The sequence below is a fragment of the Lontra canadensis genome, unplaced genomic scaffold (assembly GCF_010015895.1).
Source record: "Lontra canadensis isolate GAN:19392208 unplaced genomic scaffold, GSC_riverotter_1.0 scaffold15, whole genome shotgun sequence".
Classification (NCBI taxonomy): Eukaryota; Metazoa; Chordata; class Mammalia; order Carnivora; family Mustelidae; genus Lontra; species Lontra canadensis.
This window is the reverse complement of record NW_022631009.1, coordinates 6,611,605-6,635,218: the sequence shown is the minus strand read 5'-3', so window position 1 is coordinate 6,635,218 and position 23,614 is coordinate 6,611,605. Positions and strand designations below refer to the sequence as shown.

General features: G+C 39.5%; 1 protein-coding gene across 4 annotated transcripts in view; it reads right to left on the bottom strand.

The window, feature by feature from the left end:
* The window catches only part of TRPS1 (transcriptional repressor GATA binding 1), a 253,640-nt gene extending 230,692 nt beyond the window's left edge, over positions 1–22,948 (bottom strand). For all 4 annotated transcript variants that reach the window (XM_032858441.1, XM_032858444.1, XM_032858442.1 and 1 more), the window contains exon 1: positions 22,406–22,948. The gene's annotated coding sequence lies outside the window, so the exon portion shown is untranslated. The remainder of the gene's footprint in view (positions 1–22,405) is intronic.
* Positions 22,949–23,614: the final 666 nt, after the last annotated feature.

Here is a 23,614-nt window from a genome sequence, read left to right as displayed (position 1 = left end):
AAACTGTAAACTAGGGAAGTTAGACACTTACTCTAATTCTCATTTTATTCCACTAAGCCACGCCACAGATAGGAAAACATAGCTGCAACCTAGTGAGCTTCTAAACACAGCTGGACATAAGCCTGTTCCAGGCAATGACAAGTCCCAGAAGGCATGGGATGGCTGAAACTTCTATATTTTAATCTGTACTGTACATATCCGGAGAACAAATAAGCTTGGACAGAGGCCAAAGGGCTCAAATAAGAGAAATATGCAAAAATAAAACGTTTAAAAAATATTGTGAGGCACATTTGTAACTACTAAAGTAAGTACCTTCTACACTCTAGGAATGGCTGTTCCAACAATAAGAAAAATGTCCGGTGGACTCGGTCGTTATTATTTGTATGTTTGAACTAAGCTCCTGATGTTGTGACTTCGGCGCCTCAGTTTTCATAGAGTAATTACATAGTTAAAAATTTCAGGATAGAGCAGTACTTAACTAATAATTGGTTTAGTATTACTGATGTTTTTAATCATAAGATTATCATTTTCTTTTCAACATGCTACTTTAAAATGACCTTCTTTATTAAATCATTTCTTATATTTAAGGGTCCACTTTGTTTCAACAAAAACAGCTCCAGTGTTCTCCTGTCTTAGGAAATAACTTACGATATCAACTTAAACACGCTCCCTATGCAGAGCAATACTAAAAGTTAATCTGTTACAGGGTATAAAGAAGGAGCTGAATTTCCATTTTGGGGCGGGGGGGAATTTAAAATCAACCGAGGTATCACTATAAAAACCCGTCCCCTATAAGCTAAAATGCCTCCCTTCCATCCAGCTATATATCACCTATATTATTTACGTCAGTCGTACGAGGACCTTGGAGACAAAAAGGAAGTGGACATACATCATATGAACAATAAAGTTCGATCCTTTTGCTAAAACTTTCTTGTGGTAACAGCTGAAGAGAAGCTCTACTAAAATTACTGGTATTTCATGATATAACCTTAACAATATAGGTTTATAGAAAAGGACATTAATACAGGGGGTGTAAAAAACATGGCCTTAAAAAGAATTAATTTAAAAAATAAGCTCAATAATGTAGGGAGGGCTAAAACTGGATAGGGATCCAGGTACAGAACCGTTTCAAAATGTGTTCCTTAAGAAAAATAGAAGGTCCTCGTCACCAGAACACCAAAAAATATGAGAGAAGCCTCAGCCACTCCAGAGAGGCGTCATACGCTTATATTAAAAAAAAAAAAAAAAAAACATACTAAATTAAATTATAACATACACTGTGACTTAGTGATCTGAGTTTCTGATGTTTATGGCACTCATGGCTTTCTGAGAAGGCAGGAGACACAACCCTTCCATGTACTCAAGAACGGGTGCGTAGGTAAATATACCGCAAAACATGAGATACCTGGTGGAAGCAGCTCCTTGCAAACGGTGTAGGAGAAAGTATGGGACAGCCCGAAGAGCTAATAATGCGACAGTTGCTTAGTGAAGGCAAAGCCAGAACTTCAGTGATCTCAACGGGCGACCGTCTACAAGTTGCACAATGGTCGCAGGTGAACAGTCGGATTTCAGGGGGAGGAAGTGCCCGGGAGCCCATCGTGGGTGCGCGACGCAGGAGGAAAGGCGGCGAGAACGTCAGCGCCAAGGGGGGCAGCGGCGGCGGAGGAAGCGAGAGAGAGGCCCAGACGAGAGGGAGAGCGTTCCTGGAGACTGCGGAGCAGGTTGGGAAGTGGGGATAGGGGCGGGGAGGCGGGAGCCGCGGGTGGAGAGGAGGAGCAGGGACGCGCGCGCGGCGGGCTGGCCGGTGCCGCCGACCCGGCCGGCGGGGCGCGGGGCGCGGGGCGCGGAGTGGGGGGGCAGCTGAGGCGGCGGGAGCGCCGGGAGCCGGGCGCGCACCAGCCGCACGCAGGGACGCGCAGGCCGAGCGCACAGCCCGCTTCCGCGGGGCGGCCTGCGACAACACGCCCACAGCCCGGCGCCGAGCACGCGTGGTGGCGGCGGCGGGCGGGGGGCTCGCGCGAGGCACCGCGAACGCCCCCGACACACACACAAAGCTCCTGTCGCCGCAGCTTCAAAGGCCACAGGCAGCCGGCAAGCAAAGCAGCCTCCTTCGGAGACACAGCCAACTCGCTCCGACGGGAGCTTCTTGAGAAGCAGTTTAAAAGGAAATGGAATCCTACTGCTGATACTGACCTGCGGTCCTGATTTTTTATTTCTCCTTAAAAATAAAAGGCTTAAAAAAAAAAAAACAGGTTTACTCTTGGCTTTTGCTTGTGTGACTATACTAACCAAAACACGCAGGATCTTTAAAGCTCATTCATAAAATATAAATTATTATTTTTTTAATTAATCCAAAAGAGACGAATAAGCTAAAAGATGATAAGGGTTGGTTGGTTTGTAAGCCTAACCCAAACCAACCTTTCCTTTTAATGTTTTTGTAACACACAGAAGCCAAGTCAGAATGCCCCGCTAAGACCCCATTTGGAGCAGGGGCAGTTGTCCAGGAGTGCAAATAATTTAAGAAACACAAAGCCCTGAGGATTAACAGGACAGTACCACATCCCCATGTCATTCAACAACTTCCCCCTACAAGAGTTTGCTGATCACAGCCTTTTTGCTGTAATGGAGCCAAGAAGACACAGTTACTTAGACTAACACAGGTTTTTTTTTGTTTTTGTTTTTGTTTTTTTTTAAACAAGATTGCAGCCACCTCTGGAAAAAACACAAGTTGAACATGAGTTATTACTAAAACCAGATTTTAAAATGTCACATACAAAGACGATGGTTTTACCTCTCTGAAAATGAACAAAGGTAGATTAGGGTTTGAGAAGGAAACAGACAAACAGCACGAATATGAAAGTCACCTAGTCTTTGAAACCCCGGGATTATATAGCAGCTGAAAATCCTGCTCCCAGCAAATGAGAAGTGAAGTAGAAGTGCTTACCAAGCGTCAGCTCTCCAGCCACACTGCCTGGGTTCAAATCCTGATTCTGCTCTTGCTACCTGTCCCAGCCTAGGTGACTGCCCTGAGAAACGTGGATGACAGCAGTTCCTCTCTCAGCTAGAGACAACACAGTACAGTGCTCCACAAACATAACCCACTACCACCATCTGAAGGTGGCCCCTCTGGGGAAGGAACCTTCCCCCCCCCCCCCCCCCCGTAAACCTAGCTCACCTATGGGCTGTGGTTGCTCTCACCTCTCCTTAGTGAGCAGCACAAGCTAGGCATCCACCAAATCGGTTGTTGCCACACGTAGCTCATTTCTATGCAAACTGTATCCAGCCTTTGGGCAAAGTTTGCATGCCCTCTGCTCCCGGATTTTCACAAGTGAAAACACGACCACTGCCCGACCAACACATTTAATAATGTGCTCCTTCCCATCGTTAAAGGGCACCACACAGCTTTAGCAGACAGGAAACTCACGGGGCACACACACCATCCAGCTGGTAAATAGAGGCATCTCCAGTGACCACGCCTCCCACATACTATCTGATAAGGAATACTTTAAGGAGCCAAAACATACATTTCCTTCATCAATTTCTGCATTAGCAGACATGAGAGCTAGACAGTCATGTCAGGGATTATGAAACTAGAATAAAGAGTTTTCTAAGCCACCAAGACTATAAGAGAGGACTATGTACGTTTCTCCTACTTGCTTTCAACCAAAAGTATGCATGCGCCCCTTCAGTTGTGGAAAAATACAGAGGATTTAAAAATTCCTACTTATTAACTAGAAAGTACTCTTCCATGAAACTCCTACTATCATGTAAATAGTTTGTAAATTTCAGGCAGTTATTACTCTTAAAAATCCCCAACAATCCCTTCCAAAGGGTTTTTTAAGTTGCTGATAGACATAAGGTGACATCAGAAAAGTATGTCTGAAAAATGCAATTAGCTAAGGTTTCTAGGAAGCTTTGGAATGTTTTGTTATTAAGAAAGAAACAGATAAATGAGAGTCCTCCAAGTAATGAGCTGACCTAGAAGTAAAGAAATTCATTGGGGCGCCTGGGTGGCTCAGTGTGTTAAGCCTCTGCCTTAGGCTCAGGTCATAATCTCAGGGTCCTGGGATCAAGCCCCACGTGGGGCTCTCTGTTCAGCGGGAAGCCTGCTTCCCCTCTCTTTCTCTCTGCCTGCCTCTCTGCCTACTTGTGATCTCTCTCTCTCTCTCTTTCTCTCTCTCTCTGTGTTAAATAAATAAATAAAATCTTTTTTTTTTAAAGGAAATAGTATTTAAAAAAAAAAAGAAAAGAAATTCATTAAAGAGATCCTCTCCTTCATTTCTCCTTCAACGCTCCATGCCCATACAGATTTGGGAATGCACAGTAATAGCAAGCCTTCGTAATTTTCCAAAGCTGTTTAAGATAATATTTAAGTGCTTAATAGATTCATATATTAAATCAAAGGGTCTTCCCAATTCTTAGATAAAAGAAAGATTTGTAGTTAAAAAAAAAAATACAGAGAGAAGGCCAAGGATAAGGTCTTTAAAAAAACAAAAAAGAAAAAAACCAAACAAACAAAAAGCACTCCCCCCGCCCCCGCCAAGAAAACAAACTTCGAAACTGTTCCCTGGTTTTTAAAATGAAATTAAAGGTAATTAGTAAAAATCAAGTAATCAACGAAGTCTCAGGCATTCTTGTTTCAACATGAGAAATGTCTCAGTAGCTTATTCAGTTACCACTTTATGGGCCATCCCTCAAGGAGACATGGAAATTGAAAAGAGCAAGGGGAGGTTCAATATCCTTCACTGCCATAGACCTGGGCATCCCAAGGCAGCATCACTTCTGCTTCTGCTCAGCTCCTGAAGAACCCTCTTCACCAATGTCTGTGTTAGATCTTCCCAAAATCTAAATCCTCCATGCTCCCTTATCCTCCAAGCATGGGACCTCTTACAGGTCACTTTCACCATGAAGCCAGTAAGTAGAGCACTGTCCTCAAACATCGGGACACAGTATTTTGGATGACAAACATTCAACATGTGCAAGTTAAAACTAACCATTTCTGGCTCGTGACCTTGGAACCTACCATTGTTAACCTTCACATATTCAGGGCCCATCACTTACCACTTTGCATCTTTGACAATTTTGCAATACCTCAGAGGAAGTACCAGTAAAGCACAAGGCAATATGGGTTTTCATTTTTCTCTAATTCACAAATGTGTTCGGGCCTCCCTTTCCCTCAGTTTTATCCATACTGTCATGCTTGGTTCAATGATGTTAATCAATAAATGACAGAATTTGAAAGCACCCCGCAAAATATGCCACATTAAGTTGTAACCAGTAGTATTATACTTTAGGGACAATACGTGAGGGCAAACTTCAAGAAATGTCTATTAATTACGTAACATCAGATAATCCTTTACCTCTCTGAAACTTAACAACCCAATTTCACAATTTTGTTAATACCTAAAGGTCCATGCTCTTCTGGCCAAAGTGTCCTTCCCCCATGTGCCAATTTAACACAACACTTTTGAGAAACCACTGAATCTAAGGCTTTGTAAAGAGGACAGAAATAAATTGGGTATCCTCTTACTCTCCTCAGACTTGCAATGCCAAGTAGATTCTGGTATGGGCTACATACCAAAGCCACAAATAAATGGGAGCACAGGGCAGGGATGTTTAAATCTAAATGACTCTAGGTCTGAAGGCTTCGGGAAGAAAAACAAAACTCAGCATCTGAGCAATAGGTAGAATTCCTACAGTTAAGGAGGGATGAAAAGCATCTCAGGGATGAACATGAATGAAGGCTGGTTTTGGAATGTTCCAGGACTAAGTACTACTTTGAGGACAGAACTCATGGTATAGTACAGATAAGAGTTGGCAAACTGGGAACGAAGCTTAGATAGAGTCCGGAATGCCAGGCTAATGATGATAAACAGATTTATAAACAGATACTACTAAAGAAAAGTGCAGAGATGAAGAGGAAAGTCAAGGACAGACAAAAGCAAGTGTGGTAGGGAAGCACTGTTCCCAGAAGCCAGGTCTGGAGAGATAATCAACAGAATGGCTGGCAGCATCCAGTCCATTGAAGAGATGAAGTCAGATGGAAAGACCATTGGGCTTGGCTGCCATTTAGGGCACTGGTGTCCTCAATACAACAGCATCAACAAAAGGAGGAACCTGGTAGATTTCACTTTGTTGAAAAATGGAGGTACACATGAAAAGAAAACCCAGATTTGAGATTTCAATGTTTTTCCCACTCTAAAGTTATTTTTATAGCTGAGTAGGTTAATCTTTTATCTGAAAAAGGAGAACAGATTCTATATCTGGCTTAGAAACATTCTAATTAATAAATCTCAAAGTGCAACATTTTGACTTTGTGCCATGCCAAGTACAAGATGGAATCCATCTGGAAATAAATAAAAAGTGGCCTTTTGTTTTGCTTTACCTTGTATTTTTCTAAGCTTTCAGAGGGAGCTATATTCATTATTTGTGTACTATTGTTAAAATCAGTCCAGTGTTTAAACGATAACCTATCTCTCAGCTTCAGTAGCCATATATTAGCTACAGAATTGCAACTGGACTTTTCCTAGATTCTAAGGATGCTCCATGAACGATTCTAATTGAATGAGAATCCAAATGAGCAGAAAATAAATGCCATGTAGCTACCTTCTATAAAACATCCAGGATACTCTTTGTTTACAAATATGAGCCATGAGAACAAATATAAAACAGTTTAAGTAATGTTTGAGAAGGGGTTTACTAAATGTGGATGAATATATTAGCAAAATTGTGATTCAGAAAGGGTAAAAAAAAATTGAACAAATACTGATTTATCAGGAAAGCAAATTCCTTAATAAGCGGAAAAGTTAAAAAAAACAAACAAACACAAAAACTCATCTTATTTAAACCGTATATGGACGTGACCTGTTTTAAAAGCCAACAATAAAGTACTTTCTGAAAAACAAAGCCCAGAAGTAAGAGCCACTTAAAATTTATTTTGATCTGCAATGCCAAGAGAACATGGTAGGGTTCCAATCTCTTAAAGTCAATGGAGAAAAAGAGATACTTGGAATACAGGGAAAGGATCAGTAGAAAAATAAATCCCAAAGTAACATTAAGAAAAAGGAGAGTGATGTAAGTATTGATAGCATTTCCTATGGTTCCATCAAGTAAACATCAGGTGTTAAACTCTAATTAACGGTAGAATTAAAAGAAGTCAACTACATTTAAAAAAAAAAAAAAAATCTGCTATATAATCAACTACCAGAGGCAGAGGAGAGCAAAAATCCTAGATAGTTAGCCAATAGTAATGGAAGTTTTCAGCCTTTCTCTGTACAATATGTTCACTATACCAATAAAGAGGTTTTCTGTAAGATGGTCACCAAACTCATTAAGATGATTCCTCAACCCATTCTGGAAGAAATGCTTTTTAATATTAAAGATTATTTCATTACTGTCCCATGTAATTACTTCTAACTGACTGAACGTGATATTTTCTCCACAGGCAAACTTTCTTACTTTTAAAGGAATACTATTCACAGCAGCCATTTATAAAGGCTTTTCCCCTGATAGAAACATTAGTGAAACCAAACAACCAAATTAAAAAGAAAGAAGGGGAAAAAAAAAAAAAAAGACAAGCCTGCCCTCTGGCCAAGACACAAACCCAGACAAATAAAAGGCAGTCCAGCAGGTCTCTTCAATGGGCAGCTCAACAGGAAATGGGTTCAAGAGCAAACCATGGACCAAAATTTGCCATTTCCAGAGTCTGACCCACCTCCTCCTCCTTGTCAAAGACCCTCCTAGAACTGTCTTCTAAAACTGTTTGGGGAGATCTTGGGTCCAACAGTTTTCTGCATGGCACTCACCAAAACTTCTTTAAAACAGAAATGGAAATGAGAGTGCCTTTGGAGGTTGGGGAACTATCATAAATCTCACTGAGGAGGGAGCTGCATTAACCTTTAGATTATATAATTATTAGAAGTAAAAGATAAGAAGAAACAAGAAATTTAAGTAAAATACACTTGAGATGTCTAAGACAGAGAATTTCTTTCTGCTTTTCCCGATATGACAGAGTAAATGATTAAAATTAGTTTAACTTGAACCAATAAAGAACTGTTAATTGTCTTTATATTGTACAGAGGGGTCATGGATAAAAATGTAACTTTAAAGAATTTCTAAAAGAAAAATAAAGACATTACATTTATATTTTAAAATATCATTTTTACTATATTTAAGCTAATGAAATTTATCATTCAAAAGACAGAATAACAACAGCATTTAAAATAAATGAAGTTCCTTATTATTCTTTTGTTAATTTGTTTTTCTAAATGCTAAGGAGTTTATTAAAATGCCACGAATGGTTTCTCAACCACGTTTTAATAACTAATTGCACATTTCAGGCCTAATCTCACAGATGCTGTCTATAGTTTTCAACCTGCCAAGGGGCTTATGGCTGTTATGAATAAAGAAAAGTCCAGTTTCTTGGAAGATAAAAAAAAAAAAAAAACAAACCTTAATTCAAATGGACTGTTTTTATTTTTAAAGTTGGCCTCAAAACAGATAAATGTTGGAAGGTATTTTAAACTACTAAACTACAGGGAGAAGAATAATACAAACTAAGTCCTTATTAATGACCATTTTATAACCGATTCTTTACCAACTGAATTTTATACACATGAGGCTTGAATTGTTCAGGGGTTTGAAGGAGCATTAAGCCTAAATTTTATGCAGTAACTTTTTAACTTTCAGGATAACTTCTGGATTACACATTTGAATCCGCTATGGTCATAAGGTATTGATAAAGAAATACCGTGAATGAACCAACTGATTTATTATATGATCAATTCCCCACTGCATGTGAATAAATGATACTCTCATTCTTTTCTCAAATTCATCCGCAAAAGGAACAATGAAGACTAGTGAATTTCAGCTACTAGGCAGACTCCCTCCACAAACCTCACACCCGTCTAGTGTTCTAGGCAGACATGGAGATGACGACCAGACACGGGTTCTAAGCTCAGTCCTTTTTCTCGGTGGCTGTGCGCTCATGGGAAATTCACTTAACTTCATCCTCAGTGCTCTCCTTTGTAAAATAAGATGCTTCTGCTAGAATAGTCAGCTTCTAATCCTCAAAAGAAAATATGATCCTAGGGCCACTCTGAAGAATACCTAGATGACAGAACAACGAAGAACCAAAATTTAAACTTGAGTCATAGATTTTAGATGGACCATGCGAGAGAAGTTCAGTCGGTAAAAGAAGTGTTCATGAGCCAGCTTCTACTTTTCCTCAGCAGAATACCGTTCAAAGGCTCGCAAGCCTAAATCCTCATTTCCACGCGTCGGTGGGAAGCGGAGCGCTAGACACTCTGGCACCCATGATGAAATGTGCGCATGAGCAAAGGAGACGGGGCCAGGTTTTCGAACACAAGCACAGAACTAAGAGAATTCTCTCGCAGGCTATGCAGTTCACTCTACATCTGACCTCAGACAGGTGACTAAATGTATTCTGTTCACTTTCTTTTGTACATGGTTTTATTGATGGAACCTAAAGAAACAAAACGCACATATTACCATGCATATTTTTATAGGATCATGTTTTGTCAAATAAGTTAACCGATTATTTCTCAAAGGTGTTTACCCAAATAAACCCCACTTTCTCCCACATTAGGAAAAGGAGAAATGCATCTATAGAACTGTTTTAATTCTTCGAATTAAATCTAAAAATTCCGTACCAGCTCTTCCACTCTATTCCAAATAGGTAAGTTTTTTAAAATTATTTTTTCAGAATACCATATCAAACATGACTTGAAATTATCCCATCAGCCCAATTCCACAACGTGCTTTTGGTTACACTAGCCAGGACCAAAAGTTTTGGCAGAATGTTCACCTGATACCAGAGAAGCCAAAGAAGGAGGTGGTGGTTGCTTGAAATATCTACACTTCTACCAGCAGAGACACCAAAATACTATGAAATCAATCCACTAGGAGCAGAGCTAATGCACTCTCTGAGTCAATTTCACTTGGAGAGAATAGTGTGGGCGATGTGTTAGGGATACTATCTATTTCCTTTGGGCCTGATGTATTCGTTGCAAATGAAAATATTTTAAAATAGTCTTTTAAGATGAATGCTCAGAGCTATTGTTTCTTTATAATAGAAGCCTTATTTGTTTTACACATAACCATAATTTAAGGATGCCAATCATTTTAAGCAGTTTGCAAAAAATAAAATACAGACAATATGAGAGAAAATCATCTTGGTACTAAAACATCCTTTACATTAAAATATGTCAGGTTAAAGCCACCACTATACATATAAAGTTAATTTTAACCCCATGTGCTGACAGTATTTTATATTTTTGTATTCATTTTGGAGAATTCCACAAGACTGCTTAATTTCAAAGCTGGTTATAATACTTTTTCTTTCTCCTTCAAACAAATTCTTAGACACCAGTTGCCTAAGACGCAAATGAGAAAAAGCTAAATGTCATGTAATTTTACACCATTCACAATATTTGCAATTAGAATAAATACATGATTTTCAGATATCACTCTTCTGAAGTAATAATGAAATTGTGCAAATGACATAAGACAGGATCTTTCTGTAGTGACTCCTTAGCAATGGCCACAATATCTTATCACAGAAAGGGGTGGCGGGAGAGCTGAAATCACTGTTCTCTCAGTTTCTGATGCATCAAAATGAGTTTCTGAAAAGAACACGAAAGGAAAAAAAGTATACAAAATAAATGCAAAATTAATTTGCAGTTAGCGGTAAATAATAAGAGTTCTATAAGAAGAAAATCCTAAAAAGATGAAATTTTCCTCTCCTTTCAGAAAAGCTTAAAAAAACAAAACTAAATATTTCAAAATCAATGGACTTCAAGCAATCCAAGAAAATTTGGAAAACATTTCTCTAAAAACCAATCCAGGGCGCAGGATGTCAATTTGGAAATAATGGAAGCATATTTCGCTTTAAAATTCGAAAACTTTTCAAAGACAAAAATTCAAGTTAACATCCCAGTGATTAACTCAGGGACTGCTTAGCCAAGAACAACTTTCGGCACTTAAAACATAAAACTGTCAGTTTCCTCTGCTTGGAGACAAAACATACAAAAAGCAAACATTCACTGCTATATTTTCCTAGACATGAAAGACAGAACTAACTTGTATAAAAGGTGATCACTCTAAATATTTCTACCAATTATTATATTTATGCTATATCTCCTAAAAATCAGTTACAAATTCCAAACCTCAGAACCATCATTAGGAGATGGCTACTATTCTAGTACATTATTACTCCCTAAATCTCGGTGGAAATAACAATCATTTATTGAACTTCAACTAGAGCTCAAGGCACAAATATGTTAAGCAGCCTGTGCTTGATATCACTGAATATAAGCTACTATAAACAAGTAAAACTCTTTACTAAAAAATCTCAAAGGACTGACAGCATGATACTTGGCATTGTATTTCTTACGGATCTAAAGCATACTGATGGCGAGAATAATTTAAGTACTTTCTTCCCTGAATCAAGATACATTCATATCAAACATCATCTGTGATCAAATGGCCAAATTCATATTTATAAACTTGGAATACAGAGTTTGGTGGAAGCACTGAAAAACTAACATTGTCTTAATCTTTCTGCCAGAAATATGTCACATTTGGTGCTTACAATCATTTCAAAATTATACCACAACTTTATTTAATTTCATTCAATGCATTTCCTCATAGAAATGGAATGGCAAAGGCCTGTTCAACAGCAAACAAAAGCATATTATCATTTTATAGTATACAAGTTTCTTCTTCTTCTTATACTGCTCCCCCCCTCCAAATGTACATACTATGAAGAAATGTAGGTAAAAACCCTATAGGTAGCATATTTTTCCACTAAAAGAGAAATCTTTATTCCTCCTTAAACTGAAATATTAGATCCCAAAGAGGAGAAAACAAAAATGGAAAAAAAAAATGGTAATAAAGTATGGCAGAATAATCTAGAGGAAGCAAGCCTGCTCCCAGTGTAATTTCCTTTAGCATCCTGAAATGAACATCACGCTGCCCGTGATCTCTGCTTACTCCTCTGAAAACCATCCAGAGGATTTTCAAAAAGGAAAAATTCTAGTAGTGCTTTCAAGTGCCAAATTAACTTACAGGACTTCCAGTCCTGAAGGAAAACAGCACAGTAGCTAGCGCACCAGAAGCTAGAGAATGCTTTTTGTCACGCAAAGCCGGAACTGATGAGTGTGACCCCAATGGGGTTTATCTAAAATTCCCAAGTACCACAGGCAAAGGGGTCAAAGTTTCCTGTGTCAAAAATATATAAATAAATAAAGCCCTATATTGCAATAGTTCCTTACGTTATAATGGATTGTACAGTATCCATATCTCGCCTTCTGTTCAGATACATATACACACACATATATATCTACACACACACATATATCTTTTTAAATAGCAACTGAACATGACACAAACAAAAAAGAGGAAAACCTGCTTACATTAATATCCATCCCCCTATTTTCCATTTCTAGTCATTACTGGGCTCATTTCTAAGTGTTTATTATTGTCAATGATATATCAAATTACTTGGGGAGTGAGAAGAGCATGTATATACATAATTAAAATTAATAATGATGTATAGAGCATTTCTAGGAGTAAAAATATGTGATAGGTATGTACATAAGTACACACAAGTATGTGTAACACTTAAGAGTTAAATGTCTGACAAACTGAACACGCAAAATCATGTACATATTTATACATAAAATGTGTACATTATGATTCCTACTATCGGCTTAAAATCTTACAAGTGACAGTTTTCTTAAAGTTTATCAGGAGACAAAGAAAAAGTGAAATGTAAATAATTAGGACACTCTTTCAACAACAGAAATTGTCTTGAGAACAGGACATTTAAAAGTAGAATAAAAAGTAATGGGATAGAGAGTTAAATAAAGAGTTCACAGTCATTGAGGTTTAGATGACAGTGAGTTTCTTACAGTAATTTACCACATCTTTCATGTCATGAATGTAATGCAAATTTGTCCTAAATGCAAAAGAGAAACAACTCTTAGGATTTGCTTACAAGTTACAGAAAATAATGTTTCGTATTACTCCTTGCTTGTATGTAATTGCTTCCACTAGTCACTTATACCTAAGTTATTTTCTAAAACGTACCTAACCTTGAAGAACTGATGTGAAAATTTTGCAATGATACTTCCAATAATAAGCTAAATATGGTATTAAATATAATCAGTTGTGTTTCTCCAATTCATAATCAAATCAATTTATTAACATAAAAATTCAAAGGCCAGATACAGCAAATACGTGGTTTTAAAAGATCTCAAGGTATATCCAGGAACAGTTGATAAAAGAATTATTAATCATTCAACAACTGGGCTAACATGCCATGAGAAAAATTAGTAACATGGGTCTTGACTAAAATTAATAGATATATAACTGGTATTAACTTCATCAGTTGAATGGTATTTTTTAAAAATCACAGGGAGTGAGATTCTCTTTCAAAAAAATTTAGTGGCATCATAAAATAAAGCTGAAACAAAAGCCAAAATCTCTTTCGGGATCTTTTATACGTTCAGAACTACTTAATAGTATTGAGAGCATTAACAGTCTGATGTATTTATTTCCATGTGTTTCAGAGCTAAAGATGATGTCTGGATAATGACATCACAGAGAAGTCACAAGAAGTTAGTTTTTAAAGTGTTTTGCCAATCTTGCTCTCCTTTCAGAAACAAAACTATAATTAAATTAACCCTCAAAAAGGTGTTGGGATACATCAAGTAATTAAAATGGGTATTACAAACGTTAAAGTCATTTTAAAAAATGTGTACAACGTTAAAATTCCATTCAGTGCCTGTAATGCGAAACATTCTATATGAGTGAGAATACAGATATGTGTATGTACATGTACGCACTAAGTTAATATGAAGTCACAAATTCATATGCTGCACTTGTGCATAGCTCAGAGAAAATAAAGCTAAAACTAGATTAATAATGCCTGATCCCTTTGCACGTGAAATGTATCACGTAATAGAGAAAACAGATTCCACAAATCAACTCCTGCCCTATATATTTACACTATTTATAGATGTGTCTGATCTCAGACATAATATGTTTTTATAAGGAAAAACTGCAATACTGATCTACAAGAATCCACTGAAAGCCATGTCGTAGAATCTAATCGAGAAGCACATGTTATATTAAAAGTATTTGTTGATTAGTAAGTTTTGTAAATTCTATCCAGATTCTACAAGTGAAAAAGCTCTGAGGCTTTGGAATCTTTTTTATCTTTTTTTTTTTTTTTCTACAGCTAAAATATATTAAATGTCTAAGGAGCAGCTGTGGTGTATTTATCATCCTATCCTGGGTTCATTCTAGGTTATTCTAATACTCAAATAATATATTATTATTGTTTTTTAAAGCTTAGGACATATACATTAGATACTTTCTATGAATATGTTTATTATTCTCCATAATACTAGACTACTTACTATCAGGAATACAAAATGATTAACAGAGCAATTAGAAATGCAAACAGGAGAACCATGGTCCCTTCAAATAAAGGAAAAAAGAAACAAAATAAACTATGGGCACTTGTATATTTCCTTCTAACACTATCCACTATAGAAGGCTTAAATAGCTGACAATGAGTCATTGTTTACTCAAATGTTAAACAAATTGAACATATAAGTTAACTTCTAAGTTAGAAGTATTTGGAACATTTTCCAGAGCCTATTTTGACTGTGTCAATTACCTAGATACCAAAGTTGTTGTATTGTGTTGCTTGATGAAATAGGACATACAGCAACCCTCAAAACCAGTATTACAAGCCTGGCAAATAGCATCGCACTGGTGTGACGCACAGAATCCATCACCCTAGGGAAAAACGCACTGGGTCACAGTACGGAGTCTTTACTTGTTCCATATTATTTCTACATAACGTTTTGGGATAGAAGCGTAAGCTATGAAGTACTATCCCATAAAAAGATAATATTCGGAAACAGCTCTGCCACTGAACTGCTCCCCTCAACAGAAACAAATGGGACTTTAAAAAGTTCTTCTTCAGAAGCATTTCTGAAAAATACAGTGAAAGGGGGCATTTTGATTTATAGTTCCTTGTCATTTTTGAAACTGCTTAGTAAATTCAGAGCAGATAGGAGTATTATGATAATGATGTCCTCATTAGGTTTAAACCCCATACCCATTTCAAACTTCTAGACTTCGTAAAGTAGGTCATGTAACTCCTTAAAAGATTCCTGTTTAAAGGGCAGAGTTAGTGGTCTCCCATATTAGAATCCACCATCCAGGTGTAGCTGCCTGTTGTCAGTGCACATACATGACACCCGTACCACACACCCACAACCGCATGCACACACCCCAGCAATAATTTAAACACAGTATAGCTACCGTGGATACTACAAGCATTTGCAGGTATTTCCACTGCTAGCTTTCCTCTCATATTAGAGGTATCCTATTAGTAACTACCAAAAAATTATACAAATCAAAATATGTTACCTTTGTTCAAACAATACTGCAGTTCATTATACAACTGAAAGTGTCATCCTTAATCTCTCAGGAGCCAAGATAGTGGTGGGTTCTTTGGAGCAGAAGTGGTGCGGAATGGTTTGAGGCAAAACTGAAACATATTGTTTAAGTAAACCTTAAGGGGAGGGGATCATATGCGCAAATGATGGATTTTTTTTTTTTTTTTTTTTTTTTTTTTTTTGGTATCATCTCCCACAAAGCTTCCCCAACCCCTCCCCACCACTAAACAGAACACACACTGCTGATGTTAAAGGACTGGAGCTCGGAACACCACCCTCTGCCTTTTTTTTTTCCTTCTTGCTAAACTTTATTACTGTTCCCTCAGTTTTGAAATAATAAACCGACATTCATTAAATAAAAATGCCATTGCAGAGAAACCCATAACTAAATTTATGTCTGAAAACTCTGTGAAAAATAAAGTAAGACTAAGATACTCTCACCATGCTCCATGCGAACAACCTACAGCCTCAGTTCCTAAAGTTTTTCCTGACAAATCCGTAAGAAAAGGAGTAGTTAGCAAAGAGAGAATGCCCCTGATTTGAACTAAAATCTTAGCTCTCAAAGAAAAACTGAGAAAGACATAAGGTAAGTCAAAACTGTCAAATTTCTATGCAGAGAACACGTCAACTTCCCTGAACATGCGGAATACTTTTGTAATTGTAAAAGCCTTAAAAGACATCTTAAGGTATCTCCGTGATATCTAATTTCAGGATATATTATTTTTTTAAAATACGCTCTGTGTAACGAAAAAGTAAACAAAAACTCTCAAAACAAATTTAGGGTTAAAAACCAAGTCCAAGACAAGTAACCAGAAGATTTAGACCTTACGAAAAATTCACACCAGCAACATTGATACTCAGTTCTGGCCCACCGAATGGGGCGGAGGGCCCCGTTTCTGGGTGGAGTATCTTTCCCCAAGGAAGGAAAAACTGGCACAAATCTTTCTGCCCTCCGAAAAGATGTTCCTACTTGCCAGCTTCTGAAGTTACCTTGATGTCAATGAACATCACCAACACGTCTCTGAGCTGGAGAAAGTTCTGTTTGCCTGTGTAAGGTCAGGAAGAGAGAAAATGACGATTTAAAAAAAAAAAAAAAAAAAAAAGGAAACTAAAAACACCGTGTGATACACAGGGTTAAAAAATTATTTAAAATTGTGCGAATAGAAGAACCACCAGTAGAAACACAGCGATCCTTAAAATTAACGTTTTCAATCTAAAAATATATTTTTGTAAAGTTTCATCTATTTTCCTTCCTCTGCACATAAAAATGATTAATGTCACAATTAAACTTCCACATTTCAGGCTCTTGCTAACAGGTGTAGCATTCTTTATATAAACACATTCATTGACCTGTCGCCATTGATAATCTTAATTAATTCATCTCAGTTGAAACAAAAACAATGGTTTTTTTTTTTCCAAATAAGAAAGAAATCACACAACACAAATACCCACTCTCCCCAAAACCCAAAAACTGTTTAAGTTACGGTAACCTGAAATGCACCAGCCATCACAGAGAGCAATTGGAGAAATCCAGCAGTGCTCAGCAGGAAAGATTTTTAATAACAGATTGAAAAACAAGAATAAAAATAACTGCATCAACAGAGCCTTTCTTCCTCAGGCCACAAGCCCGTTCTTACTTGAACTTTTTTTTTTTTTTAAATGGCATTTTGGCCACTAAAACCAATCCAGAACATTATTAAAAGTTAAAAGCTACCAATTACTTCTGTCTGTTCTTTTAAAGCAAAGTTTGGCATTACGTCAGTTGGTTTAAAGAAAACAAGAAAGAGAGAAAGAGTAGGAGAGAAAGTTTCCTGCTTGTATAAACTAAACCACCAGGGAAGGTGTCTAGCCACTTGTAAAGTATTTACTGCAGGTTTTTAAAGAGCTAGAAACATTTTAAAAATTAAAAGTTTTCTTTCTTATTTTTAATGAAACATGCTTAGGACAAAAAGCATACCCTTAAAGTCTTTTAGGGGAGCATTTTGATGTTATTTGTATTTCAATTATAGCTTTGAATCAGAAAATGATTCCCAATGGGGCTTCAAATTTGAAGTGCATAGATAATTTCATCTTTGTTTTTGCTACTTGGATTTGTGCTCTTAGAAAAAAAAAAAAAATAGCGGGGGTGGGGAGGACAAAAAGTCGACATTGCTACCATAGCCTTAGCTACCAGTCAGCCTTCTTCTCAAACTAACAACAACTCAAATAATTTTCATCCACAGATCCTTCCCCAAATTCAGTTTAAGAGGTCTCCTTAAGCCCAAAGATCTCTTTCTAAACTAAATCCAGTCCCACGTTATTATACCCATTAGAGAACCAAACCAAAGACGAACAAATTCAGTTCCCAGGGACCTGAAAACCACAAAGTGATAGGAAAACCCTAGAGGTGACCATAAGAGTGATATTAAGAACAGTATTTATAAAGGTCATATATAACTAATCAAATATCCTATACGAATAAACAAACAGCCTAAGACCCACTCACATTTGAGGATAAATTTTTAAAAGTGGTTATTCCCTCTGCAGCTCTGTTCGCTACTGAACAGTAGCGCTTGGCATTTTCGAATATTTACTTTAATCCACTGGTTAAAGCCTGAGGAAGACAATTTTGATGATTGTAAAAAAAAACTCTGCTTAGTTTTTTTCAATGGAAATAACTGCAAAGTGCGTTAGTCTTCTATATACGTGACCATCACAGGAACTTCAGAGAGGAAGATGAGATTTCTATCTGGCAAAGGATGTAAATTTCTTCATATTTTAGCTAAGGGGGGTCCTGCAACTTCATAAATTATAAAACTATTATAGAAACAAAGAATTCATTACCTTCTGTCTGATGATACCAAGAGCTGTAGTCATCACATAAAGTAGAGCCACGTCTAGAGATGCTGTCATGAATTTCCCCAAATTTCAATAAATAATAAATAAGGTAGATAAATGATTAACAGGACTCAGAATTAGTTATCCATGGTACTAGTAGTTATAACCAGCAAAATGGGGAGAGAAAGAAACCTGTTACCTGAAAGCTTGAGCAAGGATGAACATCAGAAAACAAGTCCATACAACTTGCCTGTTTTTATCAAATTGATTGTAACTTGTGAGCTGCGATATTTGGGACAGAACTGTCTCAGTTTATAGTTTTCTGTGCCTGCCAAAAACAGATGCAGACTACCACACTAGATGTCCTGCGGAAACTAAATTAAGCAAAGGCAAATACCAAGTGGAAAGTTGTCAGTCTGTTGAATGAATGGCTTCATTTTACACACCAGAGACTATCTTAATAAGAATATGTTTTAATGTGCACCAGTCATCTTATTTTAAGTGTATCACTTACTTCAAAAATAATAATTTTCCCTTTAAATCAATTATAAACACCTGCCCATAAATTTCTTAAAGTCTATTTGGCTTTACATACAATAGCACAGTGTTATTATTGTTTGCTACCCAAAGGGGCGGTGAAGTAAAAAAAAAAAAATAATTTCTATAGTATATGCATTATTAAAAAACACTAAAAGGCCAGTTAGCAATATCTGTGCTCATTCCAAAATCAAAATAAAGTTCTAGCTCAAAAACAATTTTCTATAAGTCTTTTCAAAAATTTCAGTAACACCTACTTACTTCCACAAAGAAGGTAAGAAAAGAGTTTATTAAAACTTAACACCCTTTGGCATATCTTAATAGAAATGTGCATATCACTAACAGCAAATTGTGATCTTTATTTCTCTCTCTGCACGTGCACGCACACGCGCACACACACACACACACACCCCAAATAACAACAGTACTAGAAACATCACTGAAATACTAAGATCTTAAAAGCAGCTTTTCAACAGATGCATCCATTTCCCTGTTTTGAAGGTTTTCCTTATGAATGAAGATTCCCTTATGTGTATTACAGAGACCTGTACCCTGGAAATCACAGTAAACTCAGAAGTAGTATGTGACTTAAAAGAAAAGTAAAAATAATACTGAAAATATGGGAGAGGCATGTGCAACTCACTTATGATCAGTACACTATTATAGAGTCTAACCTATTTTCAAGCAAAAATTTTATTAAATTGTTTAAAACACTAATCATCAGAATGCTGAGCTCTAAAATCAGCCTCAGATCTCACTACTATGACATCTTTCTCCTTACTTTTCATGTTACCTTTCAGAGACAAAGGACAACATCTAAAAAGCAGCAGACACCCTTACAGCGTCCAGAATTCAAAGGAGTGACAAACTTTTTTTGTAAGGAACTTGCTGTGTTCCACCATTTACTTGGAGAGCGTCAGACTTGATTATTACGTGTAGGAAAGCATTCTATACACATATATCCTAACATATAATAGATATATTGGGAAGCCGTAAACATCAACTCACCCGTGGCAAATAATACTTAGCCAACGGAGTATTAATGAACCCTAGGAATACTTCACATTTAGAGAAATCAAGTCAGAATGTGGCATTAGAACTCCATCTCCCCAACAGGAGTTTTATTTTCACACTGTTAATATTCAAAAATAATCGTCCAACTTCAGCACGCTCATGGCCCTGTCTATTTTACTGACTCTAGAGATGTTTTCATCCAGGGGTAAAGCTTTAAAAGGAAGTTATGAAATCTGAGGAGAGATAAGCTCTAAGAACAATATGTTTGACTTGTTAAGATTAAGCATGTCATTAATAAACTTTCACTTAAAGGTAAAAAAAAAAAATCCTCAAAATGTTGGTATCATTTCCAGACTGTCCTGTCAGCATCACAACTTACAGGAAACGCTTCATCTTCCCATACAAACCCTGTATTTATTCACAACCCTGGCAGACTTGGAGAAAAAAAGCCCACACCATTTTTGAGCGAGTTTGCTTTTTTACATTAACCGATGGAATATCTGAGAAAGCGTCCTAAGCAAATGAGCAACATGTAAGAAACTTGACAACAGTGAGCTCAGAAACTTTCATTCTCATTTTGTCCACGTCAAGAACTGGCCGCCGCATTACTTTCCTTTGCTGCCCCTTGCATTTTTAACTCTGGCAGCCTTTTCTAAATGATCAACTTTTCCTAAAACCAGCAGGAAAGTAACATGATGCCAGCAAGATCCATAGGTTTTAACTTAAGAGCTGGACGACTTTGAAGAGTGGCTAGAGGTTCCTATAGTATTTTTTCCTTTGAACAATCATTTTAGCCAACAACCAGGCCTCGAGTAATCATTTCTTTATAATTCTCTCCCCAGTCCTATCTGGAGATCACTTCGTACTTATTTTTCCTCTCAGACCCTTCCCTGTTCACCTGGTGCCTTTATAAAAGTTCAATGAATCGGCCCAACTTCTCTGCGATCTGACTTCTCCGCTCTGCTTCTCACCACTTACCTCACTTAAAACTCTGGCCGAGATTTTCCAAAATAGGACTAGGAGGGATATTCTATCATAATTTTGATTCATCAGTAAGATCCACCGCCCTTACTCAAAAACTTTGAACAGTATCAATTCTGAGGCCTAAAGACATATGAGGAAGTAAAGCAAGACCTCAAATTTAATCAGTCCAAGATTCCCTCTGAAACCCACCAGTCCTTCCAGCCTTCTAACTTAAATTGCTTTAGAGTCTCAAGGCCATAAAACAGTTACTGACTTCCCAGGGGAACGGGGAAGAAGCACCACCATCTCACACAGGTACTAACAAAAAAGCTTTCCCAGCCACAAAAACAGCTTTGCACTTCAAACAGCTCCCACCTCCGCCTCACCCTGAAATTATTCATGGGGTCCTATAATCCTGGAGTTATTTGAAGGGATAGCCATGTTTGCCTTGGCCTTTCAAAGATGCGTTTCTCTGGAACCCAAACAGGAACTAGACAGAAGGAGAAGCGCCCGTCCGCCGGGATGTCCCACCGCTGTCAGGCATTTAATCACCGTCCAGTGTCCGCTGACCCGCGACACATGGGCATCACCCGCGCCGCAGAGGAAGTCTGCCCCTTCCTCAGCCCCGACGGAAGCGCCTGGGCAGCAAGGCCCTGCCACATGGCACGGACAGGGCACAGACCCTTCGGCCAAGCTGCCCTGAGCCACGCAGAGGCGGGTGCATCAAGGGATGCGACACCCTCCTTCTCCAGCCCAGCGGGGCCTTTAAGGGAAAAAGTTTGAAGCCTGGCTTTGCAAACTCTTCAAAGCCAATGCCAGTTCCTGCGCTGTTTTCCCACTTTGGGAACCACACCAAGGCCCCTCTCTGAGACCCTCCCGACCCTCCCAAGTTGGCCCAACTTACTACTCTGCATGCTGGTGCCTAGTCTGCTCCCGGCTTGTCAGGAGCCCCAGAAAACTTGCAGCGGCGGCGGCGGCGGCGGCGGCGGCCCCTCGGGTCCAACCACCTCCAGCTCCTCCGCTGCGCCCGGTAGGAGAGAATTAAAATCAGCCAGAAAGAGACAGCGAGGGGGAGTGGGGCTGCGAGGGGGAGGGGGCACCGGCCTGAAACTTCTTTTTTTGGCAAATGGGGATTTGTTTTTCCTCCTCCCTGGCGGCTGAACTTGACCCTCCTGACTCCAGGGTCTACTGCGGTTTGAAGTCGCTCGTTTCTAAGGCTCAGTTGCCTCAAACCCACCGAAAGGAGGAGAGGAAGGGGGGGAAGAGAGCAGAAGAGAAGAAAGAAAGAAATCACACGCGCAAAAAGGAAGAAAGAAAATGCATGTGAAACCCGAGAAGCCTGCGCTTGGCTTTCTGCACACTCCCCCTCTTTTTTTTTTTTTTTTTTTTTTTTTTTTTTCCAAAGAAAGTCACTTTTAATTCCCAGGGCTCCCCGCTCGCGATCGCCCACATTTTGCGCACACACGCGCGGGCGCAACACTCGCGTTGCGGCGCCCCGGGCCCGGCCGAGGGGCGCCCGCGCCCCCCGTTACCCCCCGCGGCCCCCGGCCCCGCGGCCCGCCCGGGCCCCTCCTTACCTGTTGATTAATCGTCAAGAACACCCTCGGCAGCCCGAAAGATGGTGGCGCGGCGGCCAGAGCCATGAACCGTCTTCTGTTGTTTGCAGAGTTGATCTTGGATTATTGGGGGGGAGGGGGGGGAGAAAAAGGTCTTTCCTGCCTCCCCCCCTTTCCCTTCCCTCCCCCCCTTTATAAAAAGAGAGAGAGAGAGAGAGAGTGAGAGAGAGAAAGAGAAAGGAAATAGAGCAAGGATGTGCCCGGTGCCGGGTGGGAGAGGGGAGGGGGTGTTGTTTTTTGTTTAAAAAAAAAAAAAAAATAGGAAGGCGAGAGAGCGATCGAGAGGACGCGGGGTCTGGAGAAACGAGCAGCACCAAAAAGAGGACGCTTGAGATTGCAGTGAGATCGGGTCTTTATCAGAAATGTTATCGCTTGTCAGGACCTCAGTCTCCGCGCATTACGTCAGTTTCAAGACACCAACACTATTAATATCAAAGGAGCCTTCGCGGAGGAAAGCGCCACCCCAGACCGAGCTCCCTTAAAGAGACAGCGCGCGTCCCCGTGCCGCCGCCGCCGCCGCCGCCGCCGCCGCCGCCGCCGCCCCGCCCGGCTCCGAGCACCCGCCGCCGCCGCCGCCCGCAGGGACCGGCCCCGGCCGCGGCGTGCCGGTTGCGCGAGAACTTCGCCCGAGTCGGAGCGCCGCAAATGAGAGCTGCGCGGAGCGGGGGACCCAGCTACCTTCCCGCCCCGCCTCTACCCCCTCCTCCTCCCCCACCCCCATGTGTGAACGTGCGGGCTGGAAACCGAGGAAAAAACCGAAAGCTTTAGGAATAATGTGATAAAGGCTAGGACCTACCTTGGGGGGCTGGGGGGCAGCTGGGGGCCCGTGCGTGGCGGCCAAGCCGATGGTCCCAGAGCACCCGGAGATGCTATCATGAACAATCAGAAGAACTCTCAAAGTGCTTCTACCTTTTCGGATGTTACTTTCCCTTCTCTCTCCCCATACGACACGGAATTGTGTGTGTGTGCGTGTACGGCCCCTCCCCCGCCCCTTTTCTAGGACGAGAAGAAGTCTTAGGACACCTAGTCGGTGGTCAGTGTTTCCCATGCATTGGATGGCGAGAGGGCTTGAGCAGAACAACTTGAACTCTATCCTGAGTTGGAGAAGTGCGGACTGGGGTTGCTATGGTTTTCTGAGCCCGGGGGAAGCTAGCAAGCTCAATGGGTGCT